General features: G+C 38.1%; 1 long non-coding RNA gene across 1 annotated transcript; it reads left to right on the top strand.

The window, feature by feature from the left end:
* The first annotated feature begins 859 nt into the window (after window positions 1-859).
* Window positions 860-11,395, top strand: LOC142658759 (uncharacterized). Its single transcript, XR_012850171.1, has 3 exons — window positions 860-950; window positions 5,905-5,975; window positions 11,314-11,395. It is a non-coding gene; the product is annotated as an uncharacterized LOC142658759 (long non-coding RNA).
* The last annotated feature ends 10,711 nt before the right edge of the window (window positions 11,396-22,106 follow it).

Raw genomic sequence — 22,106 nt, 5'->3', positions numbered from 1 at the left:
GTTAAGGAAAGCTCATAGTATGTATGGAAACAAGGAACGCAGAAAGGATGTCCTGGGAAGATTTAAACTGTGTGCAACAAGGAGAGAGACGAAAGTCTAAACAACAAGGCAGAGAACGTTAGTAGAATATATGGCACATTTACTTTTGTAAGTAAGATCTGTCTGCCTATGATTTTATCTTTCCGAAATGGGAAGTAAACTTTAAGATACAATGCCAAAAATAAGGTTTTCGCTTGGAAAAATGTTACTTACAGCCTCTTCTGGTACACTGTGGAGCCTGCTTCTATTTAAAGAAATACAGAGATAGAATAGCTGCTTAGCCAATCTCTCCCATGCAAGTTTCACAAATGTCACACATTCAATATCTATATAAATTCTCAGACACTGAGCTAAGATTAAAAAGCGATGCAGATTTATTTTATATATTTAATTTAAGGAAGAGTTTTGTCATGGTCTGCAGTGTGATATTATGTTAACTGTGAAAGTGACATCCTAATCTCCATTCATCATATGTGCCTTCATACAGAAATATTCCCATATTCACCCTCACTGTACAGCACTGACAATGTGTTCTGTATCAAGTGGGTGGTTGTACATGTGTAGGAGAAAAATAACACGGTCGCATTTCTTATTCCAGTTAGTAATTCCTCCAAACCCCTTATAATGTATTCTCAATGCATTCCACTGTCATCACTATGTTATTGTTAAAAATATTTAGCTGATGAAAATAGGAAGAGATATTTAATATGCTTTAAATGGTACTGCCCTGAGCATTCTATGAACGCCATGACAACAAGTAGCCGCAAGCTGTCATGTTATTTGTGTTCTAGCTGCAAAGCAGCATATACAAATGATGCAGCTGACAGGCTTCCGGAATATCAATAGCAGTCCAGAAATAAAAAGATCAGGTTATGAAGTTTGGAGTACTTAGAAATGTAGAACATGCAGATGTAAGCAGATTATAAGTGTCCTGCTGGGATTTAATATGGGTAGTAAACAAAAGGTTTTATTGAACATAATAATAAAATAAAACACCCTTTTGGATGATCACTCCGGCTCCGCAGTGATAAGTTAAATTGCTGCAATTTATAGGTTTGACATTTAACATATTGTAACCAAAAGCTGCAGTCAGTGTTTTCCAAACATGATACAGGATGTCACAAAAAGAAAGAAAGAAAAAAAGAGAAAAAATAAATATAAATATATATATATATATATATATATGTGCAAGCCTTAGTAAACCGATCCTTGGTTCCAAAGTTTCCAGTATATCCCAAAAATAGGCAGCACTACGATTCAAGGGTGAAAAAATAGTTTTTTTTATTTACTCTTGTGCGCAAGGGTAAAGAAAAAAAAACATTTTTCACCTTTGAATCGGAGTGCTGCCTATTTTTTGTATATATATATATATATATATATATATATATATATATATATATATATATATATATATAATTAGGTTAAAAGTTTAATAAGGAGCAACAATAAGGCTAAAAATCATACTAATGCACATTGGTGCAAATTGAATAATGTGTGATAGACTGTTTTAAGTGACCTATCACATATTACATCAGACAGTTAAAACACATTTGATGTTGCTTAAAGGGTATTAGAAAACCAGTGCCAGGCAGCTTCTGCCAAGGCAAACTAAATCATGGGGTGCATCAAGAGAGGCATAGATGCTCATAACAAGAACATAATTTTGCCTCTATACAAATCACTAGTCAGACCACATTTGGAATATTGTATAAAATGTTGGGCATCTGTGTATAAGAAGGACATGGCTGAACTAGAATGGGCGCAAAGAAGCAAGGTAATTAGGGGGTGGATGAATTGCAGAACCAAGAAAGGTTATCAAACTTGGGGCTATTCAGTTTAGAAAAAAAACGCCTTAGGAGCAATCTCATTACAATGTACACATATATAATTGGACAATACAGAGATCTTTCTGATTGTCTTTTTACAGAGGCCTGTAACAAGGACAAGGGGGCATCCTCTATGGAAAATAGATTTCACCATCATCACAGACGGGGATTCTTTACTGTAAGAGCAGTGAGACTATCGATCTCTCTGCCACAGGATGTTGTAAAGGTTGTTTCTCTGAACAAGTTCAAAACGGGCAATGATGCCTTTGTTGAAAAATATAACACTACAAGTTATAAATACTAGATTTTGGAGATGGGACGCTAAGCCAAAGATTTATTCTGATTGCCATATTTGGAGTCGGGGAGGGATATTTCCCCTAATGAGGCAATTAGCATCAACCTCATGGGCGTTTTGCCTTCCTTTGTATTAACAGGGTAGGATTATAGGTTGGACTTGATGGACCTGTGTCTTTTTTTTAACCTTATAAACTATGTAACTATGCATTTGTCAATCCATAAGAAATAGACCCTAGTTAGCTGCAAATAAGGTTGTCTGCTGGCCTCATGAATAGTATTGTTCCTTTAGAGCCTGGGGCTACAAGAGGATCATCTGTAACTGTGGTGGTACAATCCGTACCTGAAGATATTTAAAGACTATGTAGACTTTTTTTATAAAAATGTCTTTTTGGTGTAACTTTCAAGTTAGTTTTTTAGAAAAAAATATTTTTACTTTTTGAGATACAGCTGCTCTATATTCTTTATACAGAGCAGCGGTATCGTTCGCTGAATCATGTACCCATCAGCAGGGGCATACCTAAAGGCTCATGGGCCCTGGTGCAAAAATTCAGCTTGGGCCCCCTGCCCCTCCACAACACCACCAGACCCCTGTGCACACCTTAACCCAGCTGCCCTGCCTGAAAGACCCCATGAATGCCCCACAGTATAATGTCACCACACAGTATAATGCCCCCAATAGCTGCCACCCACAGTATAATTTCCACCCATAGCTGCCCCCACACAGTATAATGCCCCCATAGCTGACCACCACAGTATAAATGCTCCCCATAGCTTCCCCCACACAGTATAATGCCCCCATAGCTGCCCCCGCAGTATAATGCCCCCATAGCTGCCCTCCCCAAACAGTCTAATTCCCCCATAGCTGCCCCCACAGTATAATGCCCCTATAGCTGCCCCCACAGCACATGGCCACCCATAGCTGACACATACAGTATAATGCCCCCATACAGTATAATGCTCCCCATAGCTGCAGCATACAGTATTATGCCCCCCATACAGTATAATGCCCCATAGGTGCCCCATACAGTATAATGCCCCCATAGAGTATAATGCTCCCATAGCTGCCCCATACAATATAATGCCCCCATACAGTATAATGCTCCCATAGCTGACCCATACAATATAATGCCCCATACAGTATAATGCCCCCCCATAGCTGCCCCATGCAGTATAATGCCCCCATAGCTGCCCCATACAGTATAATGCCCCCATAGCTGCCCCATACAGTATAACGCCCGCATACAGTATAATGCCCCCATAGCTGCCCCATACAGTATAATGCCCCACATACAATATAATGCCCCCCATACAGTATAATGCCCTCCATAGCTGACACATACAGTATAATGCCCCATACAGTATAATGCTCCCCATAGCTGCAGCATACAGTATAATGCCCCCCATACAGTATAATGCCCCATAGGTGCCCCATACAGTATAATGCCCCTATACAGTATAATGCCCCCATAGCTGACCCATACAATATAATGCCCCCATACAGTATAATGCCCCCCATAGCTGCCCCATACAGTATAATGCCCCCATACCTGCCCCATACAGTATAATGCCCCCATACAGTATAATGCCTCCATAGCTGCCCCATACAGTATAATACCCCCCATAGCTGCCCCATGCAGTATAATGCCTGCATACAGTATAATGCCCCCATAGCTGCCCCATACAGTATAATGCCCCCCATACAATATAATGCCCTCCATAGCTGACACATACAGTATAATGTCCCATGCAGTATAATGCCCCCTATAGCTGCCCCATACAGTATAATGCCCCCATACAGTGTAATGCCCCCTTAGCTGCCCCATACAGTATAATTCCCCCATACAGTATAGGCCCCCATACTGTATAATTCCCCCCTTAGCTGTCCCATACCCAGTATAATGCCCCCATACAGTATAATGCCCCCTCAGCAGCTGCCATATGAGCCCCCACTCCCATACCCAGTATAATGCCCCCATATGTTTGTACCTAATAGAAAAATAATAACATATTTACTTACCTACCCCCGCTCCCACGATGGGTGGAGGATCCTTCTCCTCCTCTGCACTGTGCTGTGAATGACTCGGCGCAGACAGGTGCGATTACGTCACTAAATTGCGCATGCCTGCGCCGAGCCGCTCATGGCACAGTGAATGCTAGAGCAAGGTTACAGCATTGATCCCAACTCAATGTGCATCCTGCAGAATCAGATTCAGTTGGAAGCGGGCCCCCCAGGCTTAGTGGCCAGGTTGCAGTTGCGACCGTTGCAACCCCTATATTTATGCCACTGCCCGTCAGGTCTGCGGGACTGACGGGTTTAGTGAAAGCGGGTCCTGCATGTCTGTTATCCATCACATCTAAGTTCATAACTTAGATTTGATAGATTATCGATGGATAATGCGTGTCACAGACACGCAGGACCCACTGACACTGAACCCATCAGTCCCACGGACCTGACGGATTCGGGTCTTAGCGAACAATACAGCTGCTCTGTATACAGGATACAAAGCAGCTGTATCTCAAAAAGTAAAAATCTTTTTTAATAAAAACTAATTTGAAAGTTGCACCAAACACACTGACTGACATTTCGAAGTTGTACACAGTTTTTAAATTTTCTCTCTCTATATTGATTGTATCTCCTCCCCTCCCCCCCCCAAAAAAAAACAAGAACTTTAGTTTACCTTGATCTACTTTAGTTAGTACTTTAGTAGTTATGCTAGGTTTTGATTAGCATTATCCAGCATATTTCAATACTGACTATACAGCTTTTTTAATAATTGATTATAACAAATATAAAAATTATTGAGATATTGACACAACCACCCCAGTGTTAAGCCAACTTCTAGGGGAGAGGGAGACAAGCATATCTCTCGGCAGGACAAAAGATCGGGAATTCAACATGGCTGATGCTTATCTTCCCTCATATCTACCATTGGGGAACAAGTTGGGTGACGCCCATACACATTACATCAGTGGGATCTGCTGACATGAATCTAATGTGTGGGGGCAGCTTTACATTGCTGCATTGCTGGGGAATGTAGTTGACTTACTTATCACTAACTTTGATTCCAAATGGAAACAAGATCCTTCATAAAATTCAGGAAAAATTCTAGCATACAACAATAATAACCATCATTGCCTTTAGAGACATCATGCCAAAACTAATTGTACATCTGTTTCTAAGTAAGATGAAAATGCAGAAAAACAATAGATTATACCCACTCTCCCGTTCTCACACGGTTATTATATTCTTCATGTGATTGGTAACACCTCAGACCTAGTGACAGATAACAAGTACTCATGATAAATGTTTAAGCCCTGAATCACAGATACTATTTAGTCTCCAGAGGCTACCACTTTTTTTCATAATTTACCCACGAAAGTTCACTGAACATTCTGTGAACAAATGGGAATTTAAGTCTTAGCATTTTCAAGGCTCTTATTTAAATTGTCTGTAGCCTTACAAGTTAATATCCTTGAAATGTAAAGCTCAGCATCTCGTTGAACAAAACCATATGCAAAGCTATAGCTGTAAAATGATAATCATTTTGTCACACAAAAAAATTTACAAAAGGAATTATTTCAAAATCCTTGTCTTCAATGTCAGTTTTACTTGTGTATTTGGGGATCAAGAAGGAATTTCAGATACATTTTGAAGGAATAGATAGAAACACATTTAGGACATTATGAATCTTCTACTTGTTGTTCATACATCAATGTTTTTGTTTATGTATTTTGCTCATAGATATGATCAATCATATGGCTATGGTGCTCCTGATCTCACCACAGGCAGAAGTCCATTATCTGTGGATAGAGGTATAGCCAGGATTTTCTTCAAAATATTCAGTTTGCTTTCCTAACCCTGAATCTAAAAACCCTCGCCTTGGCAGAGTTGCTTGTTGGTGTCTTCCTGGAACCCAGCACGCAGGAAGCTGTCATCACCAGCCAAGGACATACATAACATAGAAGCAGACTATGTAGTTGTTATGGGGCCCATGAAGAGAACGTAGTTGGGTTAGAGAACATGACTAGGTTAGGAGAACCTGTTCAGAACACTACTTTCCAGAGAAATTGTATTATTAGCAAATAAGGGGGTGGGAAATTGGTCCTTGTTGAAAGGGTGTGAAATAAACACTATACCATTCCGTCCTGGGTGGCAAAACCTGGCACTCTACTAGGGTGCCTAGTTGAATATTTACTATGTGGCCCTTTATGTACAGTATGGCACTTTCATCCGCCATAGATTCCTAGCTGTGTCCCTGTTAGGATTATGAATCTCTCGATTTTAGTTGTGCTATATGCAAATGACCAACACCTGGTAAATACTTGTTTGCTTCAGTGTTCTGTTCGCAAGCTTTAGTACAAGCACAGATATGCAAATAACGGACATCTCTCAAAGTAAGGAGTTTGTTATTTGCATCTACTACAAGTAAAGTCCAGAAGTCTTGTGGATGACTGAGAAGCTCTTACCGCAAGTCACAGAAAAGAACACCTAATGGGGTTGTATAGGATTAGAAATAGGTGGCGACTTTTTTCAAAATGGCCAACCTTCTGCATGGGCTTTGTCTGGTACCGTAGCTTAGCCCCATTCAAGTGGAATATTCTCCATAGCTCATGGACAAGAGTGGTGTTGAGTGTAAAAAGAGTGGCCCCTTCCTTCTCATACAACCGCTTTCATTATTAAAATAGGTTCCAAAGCTATTTAATGATTAAAAGCTCGAATTCTGCAATACCATGATAGACAGTTCTGATTTTTGACTAGTTTTATGCTTTCCTGATTTATGTCATTGCCAAGAGGCAAAGATTTGGAAAATGCTAATAGTATACTTATGTTATTTTTCCCAAGTATGATTGAGGCATTTTTTTTGTTCTGCTTTACAAAGAAATGGCAGCAACCTAAGAATGTAGACAGTTTTTAAATATCAGTTTTCTTACAGTACTCCAATACCATTGACCTTGATAGAGTTTTTTGTGACAGGAATGTTTATATTCATAATGCCTGACTATCATTGATGTTTATATATTTTGCCATGTGCAGAGGTTGCATACTTCATGTATTTTTTTCTTCTTAAAGGGGTATTCCGGTAGACAGTAGTTTTTCGTTTTACCAGCTTTCACCTATTTACTGCATTGTTAAAAACTGGTAAATTAGTGTAGGTCCGACTGCTTTGACTGCCACCGATAGCCATTATATGTGTATATATATATATATATATATATATATATATATATATATACTGTATATGTATAAATATATATATACAGTATATTGCACTATATAACTATTACTTTACATTTGTACAGGCGCATATTTTGATAAAGGCAAGAATTATGATACATTGTTGGAGGCCCCAGTAGATATGTGGCAATTACAGTAGATGAATTAAAAGCATTGATTACTACCTATATCTATGACACTGGCACCTTTGAAGGGTCACTGTTTTTTTGTTGTTGACATAGCATCTAGTGAAAACTTGATCTGTGAAACACAACCTGACATGTATCTAAGCGACACTCAATACTGTTCTTTTTTTAATAATATATTGCAGGCCAAAATGTGCACGCTCATGTTCATAAGGCCTAAGAGACGGTTTGACACAAATTATCAAGTCTTTGTATAAATTTGTATCTTTGACTTTTGCCAATTTCTATCTCTGTGATTTGAAATACTAGATAGAAAATGTTGATTTAGATGGCAAAAAATGGGCCATATAGTACAAAGTTTCGGGATGGCAACCTGGGTTATACGTCCTTATATTACTTGAAAAAATAAATCTTCTAGGAAGTTCAAATTGTTGATACAGCATTATCTGGGAGAAGATTGGTGCAGATATTGTATTCCTTGACCAGTACATTTTTAAACCACTTCGCCAACATGTACTACAAAATTCTAATAACATTGTCAATGGGTCAACTTGTCTTACTTGCAGGAATATGTTGGATGTCTAGAAATAAGAATGCGTTAAAAGTCTAGAAACTGTTTCCAATGCTATTAGGTCTAGGTGAATTATAAAAATCTAAATATGCAATACAGCTGTTTTCTTCAGGTTAAACAGCTGGTACCTCAGTAAACGTAAATCTAGGGGGAGGTGATAACATATTATTTATGTATATTTTGCAAAACTGTAAAACGCACCTCCTCATTGGAAATAGAAGGAAAGATTTCCACATCAAATCTTTCTGAACCAATACTAGAAACATTTGTTTCGAATTTGTCATTGTAAAAAGACAGCAACAAAATGTAACAAATGATAAATGTATTAACTATAATAAACATCATGAATTAACTAAATTAATCAAGATTTATTTAAACAAACAATTTTGCCCCTTTTTCTTTCTAATTTATGTTTTATTATTTTTTTTATGTAACTTTTATAACATATTTTTTTATGATTGTGTCTGTGAATTTGTGTTTGTTTTTTTTCAAACATTTTCTATTTTTAATTGTTTTCTTCAGTAAATAATCCTGGCAGGAGCTGCACTGCTATGCAACTTTCCTTACCGCTCAGAATCACACAATACAATTAAGGAGGACTTAAAGGATATGGGTAGTTGCAAATGCTGAGATGTAGCTCTCCCTGCAATCATAGTGCTGCCCAATACTGCGCTGCATTTTTACAAGTAGAAGATTCTGCTTCTACTAAGTACTAATATTACTAAATCCTAATTTAAGAGTGATAGAAACAGTTGTAGGAAGTGTGTATTATGAAAAAACTGTTGGTGTCTTTTTTTAAATGCGTTCTCCTTTTTGTAAATTATGTTTTTTTCCCCTTGATGTTTAATTAAAGAGAAAAACCCACAAAATCACCAACATATTGCTAACAAAAAATTGAGAGTGGGGTATCATATTTTCCCATTTACCAAGTTTCAAAATTAGGCCATTTTTTTTAATAAATGATAAAAAAAGAATGGCAATGCCCCTAAATAGTAGGGTGGACGCAGCCTAAGGGTGATAACAAACGCAGCAGCCGAAGCCACACTCATGTGCTGTGGTGAATGGCCGCAATATTGGCACAGTTTCGGCTTTGTGCGGATGCTGCTTCTTCTGTTTCACCCTTATAGTCTAATGGCTGATGCTGCACATTTTCTTAAGCCTTATGAAGTACCTCTGGTGAAAATAAAATAAGGGCAAAGTCACAATCCTGAAACAATATATTTGTCTGTCCTGCTAAACATTCCACACCCACTAATGATGTTTTTTATAGATAGTTCTAGTCTAAATTACCTAGAAAATTGAAATAGTGCTGTTAGAATGTGAACATTCTTACACAATCCCCAAGCATAAATTATGGTGATCTATTTTTTGTTTTTGTTTTGTTTTTATAAATGACTGTCAAATGCAAATTAATGTTTTGATTAAAGATTCTTAGTAGAAGGAAAGTATTTGAAGTGCCAGTCATATGTTTAAAGTAGGTAAAGGGAATACGGTTATTGAGCTGTATAAATTACCCTAATTTTCATTTATAGCAATAACAAACTGCTCTTCTGTTCAGCAAAGAGTTACTAAAGTTAATACATAGTTCCCAAAAGTCCTCATTAAATGGACTAACTAGAAAACAGTTGTCATTGCTATCAATACTTAGTATCAAGTGTTACATGTTAATTTTATGTATAAATGTCTTAGAATTTTTGTTTCTAATGAGGCTCAGTCACCACTTATATTTATTTATATTATAGAAAGGGAGACATTGGAAAAATAGGCAAAATAACAAACTTGCTGTATTTAACTGAAGTTTTGCTAACAAATTTCTGTAGTTTATAATTACATTTCTTTTAATTTAATTTATAGTAGCCTACCTTTACACCTTTTTTTCATTGCAAAGACTATATATACGCTATTGAATACCCTATTTTTTAATAAGAATAATTAAAACTTGGAAAAAGATTCCTTTTATTTCCACCAACGCTGGATCCAACCACTCCTTTCTTGGAGGCATTCACTTCTTATAATATATTTATAAAATAAAAAATTAATAACATATATTGGAGCAAATTTACTTATGTGCTTGCATCTAGAATATGTTGTAAAATGTGCCAAAATTTGACGAATTTCTGTCAAATAATGTCACCTCAACCTATTTATGGCAAAAAGAACAGATGTTTGTGCCTCACTGGACATTTTTCTAAAGGATCTCAAAAATGATGTGTGGCTTAACAAATTGGGGGCGTGACTTAAATTGTGCCAAAGTGTGCCAAATTTGCGCCACAATTTGGCTTAAAAAAACTGTTGTAAACTAAGCCAACCAAGAGGTGGTATAAGGAAAAGAAAAGTGTCTAACATGTCTAGCAATATGTGCCCCATTTACCATACAGCATGTGCCATTGTGATAAATTACGCATTTTCGGACTGCATGGTCTAAGTTTACGTTGTCTAAATCTTAGACAGCATTAGTAAATCTGCCCCCTTGTGTTTATTTGAATAGTTTTCTGTAGATATATTATGTTATATAATCAGGGCCATATTAAGGTTGGTGGAGATCACTGGGCAAAAATGTTGGTGGGGACACCTATCTAACCTCTAGGACCTGGACCGAATCTGACATGCATGCGTGTGGCCTGTTCCACTAAATTCTATGATAGTTATGGAGACAGCCAAGCTACTGACTCCCTTAGAGTTTAAAATATAAAGCAACACACTTGCAGGGCCATCTCTCCAGGTTTAATTGAAGGTCTTGGATAAGTAAGAGGTTACTCTTATATACTATTATATATACTATTATATACTTATATACTATTCTTTGTGTATTATAACATGAAAAATGTGAATAGATCAATTTATATATGTTGCAGGATTTTACCGCACTGGACAGAAGGGCTCTGTGTTTGTTAAATTTTCTCTAATGAGGGAAGTCCGGCACAAGTTTTCTTTCAGACAATTTTCATGATTCTTCCCCATAATGTCTCTAGATTCTAAAAGTGCATAATTATTAAGCAATGTAATTGCTGCAGCAAAATATTTAGAATTTTTTTTTCCCATTTGCCTAAGATTTAACACTACATGCACACCAGTGTTACTTTTGTTGCTATCGTTATTAAGCCATCAGACTGGGAAATGTTGTCCAGGAAGGTCACTAAAACCTATGAAGAGGAACTGTTAGATGTCAGTCATTTTCCATGACCTCTCTTACGGCATTTCATTGTGTTTCAATTTCAGATCCTGCTCCACTACTTTCTTGCCAAAGGAAAAGTGCTGTGAATGCTCTTCAGTGACGTCTACTCTACATAATTGTCATTGCCTCTATGGAAATTAAAATTAAGTAAACATTGTTGTCTACCCCTGGTCTGAAAATAGGACAAGGCAAAGGTCACATCCCTCACTGAACATTTAACTCGTGAATATACATAGTTCCCCTCAATCTATATAATAGTCATAATGTTTAAACATGTATAGGTCAGGGCTGGTGGAGGACAATGGGGAAAAAATTCTCCCATCTTCCCTTCTTATTCAAATTCTCATTGAACTGTCTCTTTTGTGCCTGTGTGTGTGTTGGTTCCAAATAAATTAGATATAAGGCCATAGAAAGTATTTGAAAATATATAGAAATTAAAATTATAAGATATAATTAATATTTGGAATGCCATAAATTGAAGCTGTTGATAGATGTTATAGTAAAATATTATAGTTAGCCCCCATCGTTCTGTTGCACCCATAAATGTTCATAAATGTTCATTCTTCTATGACTGGCTCTGCATTTGGGCGGTCACTTGCTGGTTATGATCTAAGGGTGCTCACTGCAGAGATCCCCTAGTCCCTTAGTTTTTATGCTGCCGAGCGTATCTGCTTGTCAAAACACTCGGCATGTCAACCAATCAGCATTCAGAAGCTGCTGCTTCTCTCTCTCCCCAGCATTTCATTGCAGCAGCCACTATGCTTATTCAATAGAAGCTTGCATCGGGTGCACTCACACTTAGACCATGCCTCCCAAGATGCATCTCTACTATCAAAAATCCGTAATCTACTTTAGCCAGGCACACTGAATTCCTTATTTTATTTTAATTTACTGTTATGTTATCTACTTTATATATCTATATTGCTTGTAAAATGTACAAATGGTTTTCTACTCAAAATACATAAAAGAAGAAGTTACATAAAGAAGTTGCGGGGGCTCCAAACTGAAACTTTGCCCCGGGTGCAGCAGAAGATAGCTACGCCTCTGGAGCTGGCTTTATAGTCCCCTTGACAACAAGCATGCAGTGCGCAGTAAGAGCAGGCAAATGAGAAGGAGATATGGGGGAAGACAGGAGATAAGGACATAAACTATGGGATATAGGTAATGAATATATATTGAGCATTCACTTAACTTCTCAAATATAATGCAGCAATACATCATTTCTCAACTTTACAGATATACTTTAAGTTACACCCAACAATGAGGGCTAACCCACTGTTCCCACAGCATCTGTTCAAGGGGAAAACAAGGTTTGGCATTTCTAAAAAGAGATATGAGTAGTCAAATGTGCCTGTGTCACGATCACAGGGTATGTGGACCCACTAGGCCGCTCCGCCGCAGCGGAGAGGCACCTGGCCTAGTCACAGTCTATACAAGAGTCTCTATCAATTTGTAACACAAGGGTACCTGAGATAGTCCAGACAGTGGCCGAGGCTTCAGCAAGGATGGAGGTGGGTGCAGCAGGATGCGCCAGACGTGGCGGACAACACTAGACGTGGCAGAGGACACTAGTCATGGCAGATGACACTGGATGTGGTAGAGGACACTGGACGTGGCAAACGACAGCAGGTGCAGTAGGACACGACTCCAACCCTAATAGGCTCAGGAACAAGAACACAGCACGGGATACAGGATACAGGTAGCAGGGCATGGGTAACAACAGGAATGGGAAGACACTAAGGGACCATTTGCAAGACTGACATGGGATATACTAACAATGCTCAGGCAAGGATCAGAAGGGCAGGACCCTTTTTATTGTCTAGGGAATCATGGGCAGTTGATGATGATGATGATGTCTCTTCGGGACACAGCGGATTGGAGCGGAAGTGAGCGTTGGCGTCTCCTGGGATGGAGATCACAGATCCATGGCTGCGGCTGCCGGGGGTGAGTAAACCCGGCGGTCCGCAGCCATGGACGTTACAGCCTGACAGCTGGGCACCACCTCTCCCTGTGTGAGTCTAGATTACAAAGGTGTTTGTGTTTAGTTTGAGCGCTCTGTTTGATTACATTCATTTCCCAAATGCAGACCATAAGCAGTAGAAAAACATGCAATGGCAATTTTGTATGAAACACCAGGTACATTGCTACCTGAGATATGCTTCTCATTAATGTTTAGATGCTTATTTTACAAAAAAAAGTAAAAAAATGGGAATTATAGTGTTGGTAATAGAATCATATGTGAGTGAGTATTATTTAAACAATGTTATTTTATACAATTAAAATTCACAAAATTTGAACTTTAGACAAGAAAAAAACTGATTATTTTTTCTTATATATTGTATAAATAAAAGAAATACATATTTTTCATTTGTAAAAATAATTATTACTCATGCCTTATGGGTGTCTACTAAAGAAGCCCCTAATTAATACAGCATTCTGAAATTGCATGCACTGGTATATTCTTTCGTTGGTGTTCCTTGCCTAAAGTTTATTTATTTATTTATTTATTTATTTATTTATTTATACTTGAGCATATGATTGGCAAAGGTACTTGGCAAAACCATCTCCCCTTGGCAGGATATTTGTCTTTTTACAGTGTAGGGATTCTTATTCAAATTCTCATTGAACTGTCTTTTTTGTGCCTGTGTGTGTTGGTTCCAAATTAATCAGTTGTATAGCCATTGAAAGCTTTTGGAAATGTATAGAAGTTAAAAGTTACAAGACATAATTAATATTTGGAAAGCCATAAATTGAAGCTGTTGATATAAACAATTATCGTCTGGAATAACACTTCAATAATGAAAATTCCTGCTTTATTAGTCGGAAACCCACTAATCAAACATACTTTAACTTTTTGCTATTCATGTACACATGCTTCATTAATCAAATAGTCCACAGAGTAAAGCAAAAGATAAATGAAATACTGGTGTTACACCCAGAGGGAATGTGTACATACAGAGGACCTGTGTGTTCCTTGGCCCTTGAGGTTTTAATCCACAATGCAACTCTACCAGGTTCCAAGCTTCATGATTTCTGAAAACCTAGATAAAACACATTAAAGACAATATATTAAGACTGGCTTTTTCTATGCCAGTCTTAATCTAAAGCAAGTTATAAAAAGATGCACCATTATTAAAAGACACACGCCTCTTAATAAATTGGGCATATCTCTGGCCATCTGTGCCAGCTGGAGTACATTTGTGCTTTCATTTACACCAATTTTCTGGGATAAATTATAGTAGATTTATTGGGTTGCAATTGCCCTGACCCCTCCCGCTAAGCCCCGTGTAGGCAATAGAAAAGTAAAAAAAAAATTGAGTAAAAAAAAAAGGTGCAATTATTGTGCAATTTATAGCTTTTCTACACCGGAAAACTGCCATAGAGGGCATCATAAATTCTCCCCAATAAGTGCCAGTCAAATGTATTTTAATTCAGGTTTTTGAAGTTGAACCTGAGAACACACATGTTTATCTCTAGAACTGAAGTTTTTTTGTCAAATCTTTTTCTCTCCAAACCAACAAGGAGTCTAAATATTAAAAATAAATGAGTCATGTTCTAAATGTGAGGTTTATTCATGAAATAGTCCAAAAAAACAAATATTATTTAAAACTGCTATGACGTTATTGTCCAGACGACCTACACGTTTATTATCCCATAAGATGTTTAAGATGTCACTTTTCCCATTTCTAGACTATAACTTGCTTTAATTGGAAATACATCTGAGAACTTTCTTAATTTCTATCACTTGAATTAAGATTGTTCTCTATCCTAGGTTTATTTTTCTCCTGTCTTTCCATCACAAACAGCAGAACATAACATGAGACCAGAATCTAAAAGTTACAAATACGTGAGTCATGTTGTGATCATTTTTGAACGGAAAGCTTTTTCTTTCACAAACTTAGATTAAAAGGACTTTATAGCCCAATTTATCCTCATTCTTAAATTATAATGGAGTATAATTTGAAAAGCCTTTACTGAATTCTAAATGGTTTTCTACTTGACTCATATTAGCCAAATGGTCTAGACATTATGTAAGTCACATGTGTGGTGTTGCAGTGGACAAATCTTCTTAAATTTCAAAAGAGGACTTGTACTTTTAGTAGAATCACTCACAAACATGCTGTGAACAATAATTGAACATTTAGCTTAATTTTGACAAGACGTTTTATAAAACAATTTTTTAAAATGTTCCCAATCATGAAGTATATGACATAAATGTAGGGGCGGATTAAGGGTGGGCCATGTGCAGTTCACAAAGGGTGCCCCACCCTCAACTCTGAAGACACTGTACTGGATATTTGCATATTTCTGTTTAGGCAGCCACAAATCTGGCACGGTTTTTAATTTGCTGTAAAAGCAGAATGAGCCATACACAAGAGAAAAAGCAGAATACTTTGAGACCCTAAAGAGGTCAGAAGCTTTAAATTGTTTGTGGCATCTGGAAAAAAATCTGCTGTGTGTGAATATAACCTTAAAGAATCAGTCACTGTTGTTTAACCCCTTAAAGTCCAAGCCGTTACGTCAATGGAGTGGTGTGTGAAGCATTATTTTTTGCGGGAGGAGTTGATATTTTTTTGGGCACCATATAATGATGGAATTGAAAAAAAACTGTGATTCCTACAAGTTTTTGGGTTTTCATCTTTACGGCTTTCATCGTGCGGTCAAAACGCCCACTGGTACCATTTTTTGGTACATACGAATTTTTGAACACATTTTATTATATATTGTTTTTAGCACTAAGGTGACCAAAAAACAGCAATTCTGGCGGTTTCTTTTTTTTACGGCATTCACCATGCAGGTTAAATATTATTATATTGTAATTGTTAGAAATTTTATGGATGTGGTCATACCAGGTTTGTTTATTTTTTTTACATTAGATTGAAAGTAAAATGGTAAAAAAAATAAACATTTCATATATTTGTTTTATTTTTTACTGTTGAAAACTTAATTTAACTTTCTTTTACACCTTTTATTAGTCCCCCTAGGGGATATGAACCAGCGATCATCAGATCTAATGTATTGCAGTGTACTGCAATTTTTACAGGCTCTTGTTAAGCCCTGCCAAAGGCGTGGGGGAACCCCTCTCTTTCTTACCAATACAGCAATACAGAGATCATTTGCAAATTTTGTTTAACCCCTGTCATATAAGTTTGGACAACTTAAAACGACAGCTCCCAGTATATCCTGAACAATGGTCAGGATATGCTGGGAGTTGCTCTTTCACAAAAAAGAATGCTACCATCTGACATCCCACTTCAGATCATACAGTGACTAAAGTACTGATTAGTCAGAGGGAGAATGAACAATTACAATTAGTGACTCACAGGTGACGTCTGCTCAGATTCTCTTTCATTATTTTTCTCTTTTCTTCTCCATCCGGTCCAGCCCTCTATGATGACTTCTTGCGGCCATGCCCCATTTCTGAAGAATTTGCCACACAGATGTCTTCGGCTTCTCACTTTTCCAACATTTCCGCATCTATAAACGAAGACAAAATTGTAATGATGCCGCACTCTATGCCACTAAATATAATAGTATCATGCACTGTACCCCTGAATATAGTAGCACCGTACTGTCCCCATGAATAAAATTGTGTCAAACACTGTAAAGTAAAACACCACACACACTCACAATGCCCCTTTAGATAGTGCCACTCACAGAGCCCCCTGTAGAAAGCACCAGTCATAGAGCCCCCTTTAGATAGTGCCCCATACAGAGCCTCATGTAGATCGTGCCACTCATAGAGCACTCTGTAGGTAGTGTATCTCATAGAGTCCCCTGTAGATTGTGCCCCTCAGAGTCCCCAGTAGAAAGTGCCCCTCAGAGTCCCCTGTAGATAGTGCCCCTCAGAGTCCCCTATAGATAGTGCCTCCAGAGAGGCCCCTGTAGATAGGGCCGCCCAGAGAGTCCCATGTAGATAGTGCCCCCAGAGAGTTCCCTGTAGATAGTGCCCCCAGAGAGTCCCCTGTAGATACGTTCTCCGAACTGACAGTAATTTTAACAACCGGTTTGGGAGAACCAAGACAAACTAGGCCCCCTTTTAGCCTCGGATTCTGGGTACTTACCCAGATTGCTCCTATTATAATTCACCGCTGCATCAATGGATTTACAGTCAAGTGAACAATAGTCTAGAATGCAATGGAAGGGAATAAAAACGATATCACGGGAATTCATGTGGTGATTGGAGGAACAGAATTTTTACTAATACAAAAATACTAATACTAATTTTGACTCAAATCACAAACACTATGAAGTATAGATCCATGTATTGCTATATTTAATATAAATTGTGTCACGATCTGTGGGTATGTGGACCCACTGGGTCGTACCGCCGTAGCGGAATAGCAGCGGCCAACAGTCAATGTATATATATGAGTACCAAGTCAATGTATATATAGTCCAAGCACAAGTGTACCAGTAGTTTTTCAGACAGTAGCAACAGCTAGGCACAGATGGAACCTTGACAGCAGACAACAGATGTGGTGTAACACAGCAGGTGAAACCAGTGGCACAACACGACTCCAACAGGTTTAAGGCACAGGAATAAATAGCACGGGATACAAGGTACACGTAGCAGGGCACGGGAACAATGGGAGCAGGATAACATAAGGGACCATTTGCAAGACTAACATAGGAAAACACAACAACGCTCAGGCAATGAGCAAAAGGGCAGGGCTCTTCTTTTAGTCCAGGGTGATCATGGGCTAATTAATGATAATTCCCATGTGTGCACACTCGCCCTTTAAGGCCTGGCAGGAGCGTGCACGCGCACCCTACAGGACACAGCGGATCGGAGTGGAAGTAAGCGCTGGTGTCTCCTGGGGAGGAGATGCAGGCCAGCACTCACAGATCCATCGTTGCGGCCGCTGGGGGGTGAGAAATCCCGACGGTCCGTGGCCATGGATGCTACAAATTGTATTAAAAGCAATATGCAGAGGTTTTTTTTTTAACACATGTGAACATAGTCAATATAGCTAAAATACAATCTTCTTTTCTGAAAAAAAAAAAAGTTACAAAGCTGCCATGGCATGTTGGAGTGCTAATCTATAGCGTCTGTATATCCATTGCATGGTGATGTTGACTTTTGTGCTTTAGTTTCTATCTTTTCCCTACATGTTTATGTACTACTTAGTCTAAACTACATGGAAACTAGCTGCACAATGACTGATTGCCATAAAAAGTGAATTTGAGTTTGGAACTTTCCTATCTATTAATAGTGTGTACCAAATACCTACTTTTAGTGTTGTGGTGTAATACCTGTTTTTATATTGGAAAAATGCTTTGTCTAGATGTACTTTTTAATAGAGATTCATTTTGGTAATAATCAAAGTGTGCTTTTTTGAGAAACTTCTTTTATAGGTGATATTAATCTCTCTGTAATTCATGAATGAGGACTGTAGTATGGCCGTCATGTTTTCACATAAACTCCCTCTCTCATGTGCAGTCCAAGATAAACATTATAAAATTGTATTCCAAAATGATCCAACTTATTCTAGACCTATTCCTAAATGACAAGGGATTTGGTCTTTGAGACACACACTTGGTCCCACTGTTTATAGTTCATTGTACAATACTTTATAAATATCTGGTAGGACAGTCAACCCCAGCTATTGGTGATCCTTGACACCCTCATGTTACAGGAGGAGTATGTACACTCAACCATTTCATATATATGGGGGAATTAATCTCATAGCAGCTTCCTTTGTCAATACATGTACCTGTTTATACCTATACAAGGTATGCTAGCCAATTAAAAAAAATTACAGTTTGCTGACCTGCTCACTAACTGCTCCCTCCACTTTTGCAATGCTCCTCATCTTTCTTTTTCATCTCTATTCTCTATATTGGCCTGTTATTATTATTGCATGTACTGCAATGCTCTGGAATGGATATGCAGACCCTAGAGACCAGCAGTCTAACATGCCATGGTAGCTTTTGAAACTTTTTGAATATGTATTATATATGTGTCAATCCAAGTTTTTGTGTCCCATCATGTATAATACATATGCAAAATATAGCTTCTGCCAATATTTAGTCTGTCCGTAGATCCAAGAACAGAGGTTTTAGTGTGTATATATATATATATATATATATATATATATATATATATATATATACATATATATATATACACACCTATATATCTATACATATATTAAAAAGAGAAAGGCCCCGTGGGGTAGAGCTGAAACGTCATGCATGTGGTGAATAAATTTTTCTACTTTTCACTATTTATGGAAGTGCTGCCTTGAATTTTTTGGGCATATATATATATACATGTTTGTCCTATGGTTTCTATGTATTCAAGCTGGGGAACTGATTCATCCTCTGGTAACGTGCACATGGCCTAATATATAGCTGTGTGGAGTGCTGTGTTCATCTACGATTGGACTGTATATATACACACATGTGCATATACTAGTATATATACGTATATATACACACACACACACACACCGTATATATACCTATATATATATATATATATATAAACCGTCTAACTTTATTTTCAGTTTAATACCGTGTGACTCATTTGGGTCTGTACATTCTGTCCTAGCCGTTAGTGATATATAGTAACCCACACATGGCCTATTTCATTTGAGCACTGCAAAATGCTTGATTTGCAAGCATTTCTTCATTTATCCAGAGACTGTTCTAGTTGTGGATACATTGCATTGCAGGGAATGAGCAAGAATTGTTCTAATGTAAAAAAATAAGTTAATCAGATAATTAATAATGTAATTTGTGGAAGTTAAATAGTAAAAAAAATAGTTAAGCCACATTTGGAACAACACTTTTTTTGTAGTGTATAACTCAAGAAATCCAAGTAAACAAAAAATGATAGTTAAAACCTTTTGTAAGCTTATTTTATATTAGTCTAATGAGGTGCAAGGCAGATGTCCCTTTGAGAATAGAGTTATTGAGCATGACCAAAAACAACATATTGATAGGCCATGCTGTAATAACACTTTAACCCCATAGGGATGTCGCCTATTTTGTCCTTCAGGATGCAACAATCTTTTAAGTTTTTTTCATGACTATTTTCTTTTTACGTTAATTGAGCCATATGAGGTTTGTTTTTAGTGGGATGAGTTGTATTTTTTTTAACAGAACTAGCACAATTCAGATTGCAAGAAAATATTCTTCAGCATTGTTTTTTTCATTGAGAATACAAGTATTTACTAAAACAGCATTGTTATTGAGGAAGAATAAGGCCCTGTTCACACAAACTTGTGTCACTGTCTCTGACTGCAATTTGGACACATTTTGTCTTAGAAAACCCTTTGGCCTTGCTGACATTTTCTGCCCTTGTCCTAGAACTTACTGTGTACAATGGTCCCTGCCCTGGATCATCTATAGACTATGCACTTGTATGCTGCTCTGGTGCTTCACATACATTACTGTACTGACTCTATTAAAACATTATTTTCTCTTCTTCCTTTGTCTTGAGGGCTACAGAATCGAAGAATTTTTACAAACAAATTCAACCGTCCTCCATAGAGGACTCTTGTGAAAAATGGTTAAAGGGGTTTTCCGATTTAATATAAAAAAAATGGCCAAGGGGGGAATGCAATAAAACAAAAACAAAAAAGCATTGCTCACCTAACAGATTCTTTGGTGTTCCAGTGTAGCTTCTCTGGTCCTCCCCACCACTGTTTGTTGACATAGCTGCAGGGTTTAGGTGCCTGAATACCCATGTGATCAATGCAGCCAATCGGCCTCAGCGGGCCTGTGCTATATACCCACTAATGCCAGTGATTGACTGCAGCATACGGGCACATAATTGCTGCAGCCATGTCAACCAGTAGCGGGGAGGATAAGAGTGGCTATGCTGGAACGTTGGGGGATTTGTCGGGTAAGTAATGCCTCTTTTGTCTTTTATTGCATCCCCCCACCCCTGACCACATATAAAATCAAGCACCCAGCCATGCAGTCTACCTTTACAGACATTTGTGAAAGAATGGGTCGTTCTAAAGAGCTCAATCAATTTGGGCGTGGTACTGTAATAGGATGCCACCATTGAAGCTCGTGAAAGTCAGTTTGTGAAATTTCTCCCATCCTAAACATTCCATGATCAACTGTGAGTTGTATTATTGCAAAGTCAAACCATTTATGAACTTCAGCAACTCAGTCATAAAGTGATCGACCACATAAAATACAGTGCAGGGTCGCTGAGGCGCATAATGCATAAAAGTAGCCACCGCTCTGTTGACTAAATAACTGAAGAGTTCCAAACCTACCCTGGCATTAATGTTCACGCAAAAACTGAGCGCTCGGATCTTCATGGCATGTGTTTTCATGGCCTAGCAGCTGCATGCAAGCTTTACTTCACCACGCACAATGCCAAGCGTCAGATCGAGTGGCGTAAAGCTCGCCGCCACTGGACACTGAGGCAGTGGAAACATGTTTTGTGAAGTGATGAATCACGCTTCTCTATCTGGCAGTCTGATGGATGAGCCTCCTGACGAAGCCGGTCTATCGGGTGAAACGCGCGTCGAGGCGCTTGTTCACCCAGATCTTCTGATCCTCCACGCTCTCTAAACATGTCTCAGGGTATGTGTATGTGCTTTTGCTAACTTGTACTTATTTTTGGGCTATACTGTTTAGCTATGGCAGCTGTACTCTTCTATGGCTATCTGCGCTACAATATCTTTTGATATACGTCAACAGCTGCACTTTTCACTTGTGCTGACTTAAACACAGCAGTATACGTATATCTATTTAGCTACACTGTGCTGACCTTTCACGCATTATCATATGCATATCCATTTAGCTGCACCTTTTCATACATTGTGCTGGCTCTGACGTACTATCATCATATGTATGCTGCCATTTG

This window comes from Rhinoderma darwinii, chromosome 8 (assembly GCF_050947455.1).
Source record: "Rhinoderma darwinii isolate aRhiDar2 chromosome 8, aRhiDar2.hap1, whole genome shotgun sequence".
In the NCBI taxonomy this organism is placed as follows: domain Eukaryota; kingdom Metazoa; phylum Chordata; class Amphibia; order Anura; family Rhinodermatidae; genus Rhinoderma; species Rhinoderma darwinii.
This window is presented reverse-complemented; position numbering and strand designations above follow the sequence as displayed.